Below are 8,893 nucleotides of genomic sequence, written 5' to 3'. Positions count from 1 at the left end.
TTGCTTACCTCTTTTCCATAGCCCGGTGGGGTTCCTGCAAAAGCAAAATTCCCATAGTAGACTGGAGGCATTTGCACAATATGTAGTTTTTGTTTGTCTCATAGCTTTAGCTTTTTGCTTTTGGCATTAAATAAAGATGCAACAAATAAGGAGGCATGAGAAAGAGGGCAAATGACAATGGGTTCAAATTCCAGGAGCTAAATTTTGGAAGAAGTTTCTTGGTGTTCTTCTTTGTCCTTTTCAGGAAAATTGGACAGAAAATACCTTGTGTACATTCCCCCATCACATCTTTCTAAGAAATAGCTTTGGATAAAATGCATTTTTGTGAGCTGATGGAAGTTATTAATTTAAAAGAGGAATTGACTAAACAAACCAAAATATTTTTCATGATGGCTATGACTGCTAACTGCTTCAAACGCCTAGCACAGGGGTCTTCAACCTTGGCCCTTTTATGACTTGTGGACTTCAACTCCCAGAATTCCTCAGATAGGCACGCTGGCTGAGGAATTCTGGGAGTTGAAGTCCACAAGTCATAAAAGGGCCAAGGTTGAAGACCCCTGGTCTAGCAGATGCAGGCCAGATTTCTTCACATGATATTTCAATACTTTCTTTCTTGCAATTGGACCTACCTTTTTTCCCCCTCATGATCATTTTTATCTCTATGAGTGAAGTTTTAACTGGACTAGGGAATACCGGTGGTGAGCCTGCAGCTTTCTCTCATTTATTACAAAAGTATTAGCCACCAAGAGATTTCTGGTCTTAGCCAGCTGCATTGCCCTCTATCAGTTTTACTCATTGTTCCATCTCATACTGATGCTTCTTGAGAATTAATGGTCAGGCTTCTTTGGGGTATGGATGTGGAGGAGTGGTATTTTGTACATGTGGGTTTACCTTCCCTAATATTTCTACTTCTGCATATCTTTGAGTTTCTCCAAATGTACTGATGCCTCCATCTTATTTCTCAGTGGTTCTCCATTTCTCTAGATACCACCTTAGTTCATGGCTAGAAGGACTGATCAGTTGTTTGTATCATATGCAATGCTTCTATACTGTTATTTGCAAGAGGATTTTAGCTTCACTGGAGATACACTATGTCAGCAATGAGAAAGAAATATAAAATTACAGCAGAGACTTTGCTTGTCTCTTCCAGTTGGAGATATAAAGGCCAGCTGTGAATGTTTCAGTGTTCTGACTTTGTTTTGCCAGAGCCTAGATCAATGTCTGTCTCTCTCTCTTAGTTCATTGCCAATTCATAATCAGTTTCCTTAGAGTCCTCAGCCCAGTTTCACCTTAGTTCATGGCTAGAAGGACTGATCAGTTGTTTGTATCATATCAAAGAAGCATAGCTAAAAGAATGAATAAATAATAGGGAACAATAGCCTTAATTATTGTAATGCTTTTCATACTAACCAAATATACACAAGAGGGAGCTCTAGGACTAACATGATCTTTACAGAATTTTATATCAGACCAAAATAACTATTCTAATGTTTAATCATCATAAATATAACTATCACGCAGTATATATTAAGAGAAAATAGTAGGAAAGAATGGCAATAGAAGACAGAAAGTATAAAAGACTAGAAGCATCTTTGAAACAAAGTTTTAACACAACCGTATTTTTGCCAGATGAGCACTTTTAAATAATTTTGAATAATATTAGGTGTTTTTTTTAAAAAAGTTTAATTTAGGAACAAGGCTATTTGTTATATATGTACATCAAAAGTCAGGCCACAACTTTCTATTTCCAGCATATAACTCAGAAGCATAATCTCTTATAATTGGTTCAGGTTTCATTTGAAAAGATTGGAATTATCAGAAAAAAAGATTATTCCCATCTCAAAAGTATGCTTATTGCATTTTCCCCATATACCTGAATGAATCCTCTTTTAATAGAGAAAATAAAATGTAGTGTCCCAGGGAAAATATTGAAATTGATTCAATATTCTACAACCATCGGGGACATTAGGCAATTCTTTCTAATTTGGTGCTCTCAAAGTGTATTCAATACCAGTCACCAAATTCCCAGCTAGCATGAAAGAATTTCCATAATTTTGGAAGTTGCAATCCCAACAGATCTAGTTGGGATCAGCTGCTCTATCCAGTCTCCGTCTCTAAAGAAGTTATTGAGGAATCATTAAGTGAATTGCCAAGAAACCCTGTCAATGAGATTGAGGAAATTATTTATTTAAATTATTTAAACTGTCCATTTCACATTGGTATTCTGGGCGGCGTACACTTCAAAGAAATTCCTGGTGTTCTCCTTGAAAATGGTAAGTATATGTTCAAGATCATATTCTGGTAACTGGTTGGCTTTCTTTTTCTTTAACTTAACTTGGAACTTACCAATAAACAGTTCATGATCAGTTTACAGCCAGCACTTGGCTATTTCTTTAAAGCTATAATTAAATTCTTTTATCTCCTTTTAGTAATAATGTAGTCAATTTGACTTCTATGTACTCTGGTACTTCTAAAATATTTCTTTGTCAGGCTTTAATTGCTGGCCTTTATTTATGAGGAGTGAAATGCCTGACAGATAAAGGTTGTGGAGCTAAAATTAAATTCTTCTCAAAATTCTTTTTACTTTATTGTAATTGTTTTGTTATTTACATAGCAAAATTCTATCTTTTCAACCCAGAACAGAACTCTATTTCACAGATCTAATTAATTTGAGTCCATTTACTTAAACTGGACATGTTCAATTGAGTAGGTTTACTGAGCAAGATGTTATGAAAGTACAATAGCTTCCAATTGCCCTAATCCGATGATTACCTGTGTCTAATCATGGAACTAGAAGCTACAGTCCATGCAACCAGCCAAGCAAAATAAGCTTCTAGGTATTACCAGTTCATAACAGTAGCTACTTAATTTCATCTGAATGGCTTAGTTTAATAATGGAAGAATCTGGTTAGCCTAGAGCGTCAGGTACGAGCTGCAAAGTATCATAGAAAATTATGAGCAGCCTGGCAGAACTAATTTTAAACAAATTACATAAAATTATAAAAAAAATATGAGGACACAATCTTCCTCTATTAACCTTTTAAATCATCACTAAAGTGTATTTGGCTTGTTCCCAGATTATTATTATTATTATTATTATTATTATTATTATTATTATTATTATTATTATTATTATTATTATTATTAGTTTCACAGTCAGCCAGATGTTTAGATTGAATTTGGTATTTTTATCCACCTACTAAGTCTTTTCCAAAGACCTGGGATAGAGATGTTGTTTAATGATATTAAAGGCATCATCGCAGAATGTAAGCTGTTCCAAGGAAAGCTGCCTTTGCAACTGATTAATGATGACTTTGTCAATGCTGATGATGTTCAAGTGATGCTGCAGATGTTCTAGAATTGCACCCCAGGGTCCTATTTACTATTGGTACTATCTCTGCCTCTTTTTGCCACAGTTGTTCTACTTCTGTTTGGAGGTCTTTGTATTTTGTGATTTTTCTCCAGTTTTTTTTCTTTTCTATTCTGCTGTCAAGATCCAGTGAGATCAAATCCAATGCAATCCTTTATTTGCTTGCATCTAACAGACAGAATTTTGCCAAACTAATGTTTTAACTTTCTAATCTACGAGAGGTATCCTGGAAGATTCTAGTGTGGCTACCCAGAACCTCTTCCCCCTTCGCTCATCCATCTTGGAACTGCATAGTTTCTTAATCCAGGTTTCTTTGGGGGAAAGCTCTATGTTAGCAAAATATTCTTCCTCTGCTGCTGCAGGTGCTCATTCCATCACAGTCTCCAGGTATTGCAATGTCCTCTACCAGACTTTTTTGTCTTTCTTAGCAACAATTGTTAAGGGGTGTGGCGTGGCATATGCTTGTTTATTTGAATTCTAAGTCCATGGTTATTGTTCCATTTATAGGCAGTATATAGATTTGCAACCATTAGAGACTTCCATTTTCCATTCATTTAATTTTTTTGTGAGGTAAAATGGTCCTTTGAAAGTTTTTCCAAATAATTTGCATACTGAATTTGGTAACTTGATAATTATTTGTAAAACAGGAAGATAGCATGTGCTTTCATTTTTTACTGCACATTGTACATTGTGCATATATACATTCAAAAATAATTCCCACTGACTTACATTCATTTAGACTTTTCTAAAAACATTAATATTGTGGTGCTAATATTTATATCACTAAATTGTTACTAACACTATTAGTCACATAATCTTGTGAGCATGGAAAATGGACACAATTTTTCACAGAACACTGAAAATTCCCAACTACTTCCTGTTTTGTTAACCAAAGACTGAAATGTATAGTTTTGGTAATTGAAAGCTGTTATATAAATTCTTTAAAATATAAGGTGTTTTTTTTTAAAAAAAAATGGATTGTGGCTTGCAAAATTTGAAGGATCAGAATTTGTGATGTCTCTCATTTTATAATGAGATATTGTTACACAGTTATACAGACTAAAAGCAGTGCTAATCACAGAGACAACTGTTATTTGGATAATTTCTTCTTCCTACAAGGTAACATCTCTGGTGTTAAAAATTATTATTTTACATAATAAAAATGACAGATCCAGCAAATTTAACTTGTATCAACTGTTGTTGTTATTGTTGTTACTATTATTAGGTCACCAGAATTGGCAACAATTCAGAATGAGCACTATAATTAAGTTTTGTTCTATAATCTTCCAGCTGTATCATGCAAACCTCTGATGATTTACTGATCTGACCCTAATTTATTCTAAATTATAAGGCCATGTTTCAGTTCCAGATCACATATGAACCTCAGTCAACTGGGAATATTAAGCTTACATATGTGACTTGACCTAGCCGTCCCTATCTTAATTCCTTCTGAATAGATAATGGGCAGGCTGGCAAACAATTATGGAATTGTAATAGATCACATACTTTACCTCAAACTCTTTTGGGTCTCTGCCATGAACAAGAATGAGCAATTGGCAAATTGCCTATCAGGGAAGTGTGCCTCTGAGGAATCTCCAGTAATCCTTTAAGAATCTCTAGGGGGGGGGGGGCTTTAAAACCAGTGGTTTAAAATTATGATAATACTTCTTAGCCAAAAATGCAAATTAAGACCCCAAGGTAAAGGAACTCTGTGTTTCTTTCTGAATATGATCGTTCACCAGAGAAGTCCTAAGCCAACTTATTTCTGAACAGAGCCTTTATATATAATGTAACAACATAATATACAACCCTGGGCATTCCAGGCAAGTAAATCCTAAACTCACCTATATTTGGTTTCCCTGAGCCAGCAGCTGAAAGTGCTCAAATTTCTCTGGAGACCTCAGTAACAATGCCCTGCTGTCTACAGTAAAAGCTTTCTTTTCGGAAAAGGAACCAAAGAACTTGTGTAAAGTCTTTATGTTGTTATAGAGATGAAATAAGATCATCAGCAAGTTGGCTAAACATGTGGGCCACCACAATTCATGTTAGCAAAGGAAGAATGGGCTACAGACCACAACTTAGGGAAAGACTAAATTGTGCAACTTCAAAATGAGAATACAGAGGTGATCTCAAATTCCAAGCAGGAAAAAGGAAATCTCACAAAGATATCTGAAATGACACCATCCTCAGGACAAATAAGAGTTCAGGAAATGGGCCTCTGTAGGGTCAGAAACCAGCATTTAGAAAATAAATAAACTCTTTTTCCTATGAGACTTCTCAACAGGACAGCATTGTCCCATTAGATGGATCTCTGTTAAATAGATCATTTCTGGATTACTGGTAAGAATTACATCTTCATTCATACTTGCAGAAAAGGTAAATCAAAACAAGGATCTTAATCTTCAGATTTTTGCATCATTAGGTAGTAGTTTAATTTAAAAAATAAAGATAGGCTATTACCGTACTTTTATTTATATCTATCCCAATCTTCATCTATAATATAAGTGAATTTCCAGATTATTATCCTGCCTTCAGGTGCTTTGGAGAATAGCTTGATTCTCTCTTCTTTGTGGCATCCCCTGAGATATTGGAACATTGCTATCATGTCACCCCTAGTGCTTCTTTTCATTAAACTAGACATACTCAATTTCAGCAACTGTTCTTTATATGTTTTAGCCTCTGGTCCCCTAATCATCTTTGTTGCTCTTCTCTGCACTCTTTTTAAAATCCCAACATCTTTTTTACATCATGGTGACCAAAACTGGATGCAGTATTCCAAGTACGGTTTTACCAAGGCATTAAAAAGTGATATTAATTAATACTTCATGTGATCTTGATTCTATCCCTCTATTAATGCAGCCTAGAACTGTGTTGGCTTTTTTGGCAGCTGCACCACACTGCTGGCTCATATTTAAGTGTTTGTTCATTAGGACTCCAAGATCCCTCTCACAATTACTACTATTGAGCCAGGTACCACCTATACTGTATCTGTGCATGTGTTTTTTCTTGTCTAAATGTAGAGCTTTACTTTTTTCACCATTGAATTTTATTTTGTTAAATGCTGTAGCGCCCAATTTCCAAGTCTGTCAAAATCCTTCTGTATCTTAAGCCTATCTTCTGGAGTGTTATCTATTCCTGCCCGCTTGGTGTCATCTGCAAATTTGATGAGTTCCCCATCTATCCCCTCATCCAAATCATTGATGAAGATATTGAAGAGCACTGGGCCCAGAACAGAGCCTTGGGGTATCCCATTGCATACTTGGGTGAGGTTGGTCAACCAGTTACAAATCCATCTGGTGGTGGTGCTGTCTAACCCACATTTTTCTATCTTATCCAGTAGTAGGTTGTGATCTACTTTATCAAATGGCTTACTGAAATCCAAGTAAATTATATTCACAGCATTCCTCTGGTCCACTAGTTTTGTCACTTTGTCAAAGAATGCAATAGGTTTTGTCTGGCATGATCTGTTTTTGACAAACCATGTTGGCTTTTGGTTATGATTTTGTCTCTAGGTGTTTGCTGATGTGTTGCTTGATTTTTTTTCCAGAATCTTCCCAGGTATTGAAGTCAGGCTGATAGGTCTGTAGTTTTCTGGATCCATTTTTTTCCCTTTTTTGAAGATGGGAACTTTATCAGCTCTTTTCCAGATCTCTGGTAGTTCCTCGGTGCTCCAGGATCTTTGAAAGATATAGTTCAGTGGTTCTAAGATTACGTCTGCCAATCCCTTCACAATCTTGGGGTGTAATCCATCTGATCCTGGTGATTTGAACTCGTCTAGGTTGATTTGAACTTGTCTAGGGTGATTATATATTAACACACAAGCATACATGTGACGTGATAATTTTCAAAGAAACTTCATGATCTAAGTCAAATTCAGAAAGCACTTATTTACTTCTGCTGGAAAGAACTTGATCGTGTAACATGATTGTGCAAGCTTAGAAACATTTCTACCTGCCACATGAAATTCCCTTTTCGGTCTGAGAATCACAAGACAGTTCACTTTCAGATCATTTACATTCTTCAGTACCAGTTCAATCCCCTTTTGCCAAGGAGACCTGCCTTAGTACATGAAAGGGGAATTCCTCACTTGCTAACAGCAGCCTGCCCTGTCTTTTTCTTGGCAAGTTTTTTGGTGATTGGTTCCGTATGAGTTGCACACAATTTCCTTTTTGCTCAAGTTTGTGGAGAGGACATGAATCGTAGGTCATACATTTGTAACTTTATCAGTGCTTGGAATGTTTCAAAATAGTACCTGAAGAGCAGTGCTGATCACAGTGCTTCAATCTGGGAATTCTTAATACTTTACTAGATTGCAGCAGTTCTTAAATATTTAAATGAAAAGGCATCAAGCCAGTGGTTTCAAATTTCATAGGTTTTGGTAATTCACATCTTGTGAAGCATTCAGAATGGCACAGTCTTCTATTAACTGAGCTACCCACCTGACAGATCCTCTGGAAATCATTATATTTGTTTAATAGATTTGTGTCAAAGAAAGGGCGATGAAGAAATATTTATGGGAGACTAGCAACAAATGAGTATGATTGCACAAGATGAATAATCCACTTACTCATCAGTCCAGTGGCAAAACACACCACACACCATAGTTAGCTGTGGTTTATTGATTAGTTGACATGCTTTGGATATTCTAAGTCCAACAATGAACCCTCCCCTTCTTTTATTTAAAGGCCAAGGGACAGGAAGTTTAAATAGCTTAAACCTGCACTTCTGGAAGCAAAAGGACAACACAGGTTTAGCCATCTTACAAAACTGGTTCCACTGTGCAGGGGGAAAAATACAACAGTTGACTAAAATCTGAGCTCCATCTTCACAGGTTTGTACAGCCTTACCTTAGGAGATACCAGGACTGGAATGCAAAACTAGGACAAAACCAGTCAAACTAGGATATATCATATTTATGTTTCCAGTTCAGTTTGTCACACTTTTTTCTCCTTGGCAATTACAAAACAGATTAATCCCAATACAAATGTTGATAACTACTACAGCTGAAGTTTTTTTTTGTGTGTTTATTTGTTTGTTGAGGGTAGACAGTAGTTTTAAGATCCTTCTTAACAATTTAATCAGTGGTCCAAGTTGAGCTCTCATATTAAATCTAAACAAAAAATGGCTGAGCATGTCGTGTGAATATAGCTAATATTTCAGCATCAATGACAAAGCATCAAAGTGAAGAGTTCAGCAAGGGCAAAATTCAATATTCATATAGGAAAAGCTAAGATCTTCACATATAACCTGTCATTTAAGCCATTATTAATTCACCAAACTGTAAGTATATAAAGAAGTTGAGTATATAATTCAATATCATATAAATATGTTTAACATTTAAAAGTTTTGCCATAACTCTATTTATATATATTAAAATCCCATTCCAAAAAGGTATCAAATAATCATAGGACTATATCACGTAGGTCAATGAACTCTCAAATATATGTAATTTAGAGCTTCTTGGACTTTCCAAATAAAGTATTTTGAAAGGGTGTAGTGCAGGAGTGTCAAACTGGCAGTCCG

This window comes from Protobothrops mucrosquamatus, unplaced genomic scaffold (genome assembly GCF_001527695.2).
Source record: "Protobothrops mucrosquamatus isolate PMUCROS unplaced genomic scaffold, P.Mucros_1.0 scaffold1368, whole genome shotgun sequence".
Taxonomy (NCBI): Eukaryota; Metazoa; Chordata; class Lepidosauria; order Squamata; family Viperidae; genus Protobothrops; species Protobothrops mucrosquamatus.
The sequence above is the reverse complement of the archived record's forward strand: the minus strand, read 5'-3'. Positions refer to the sequence as shown.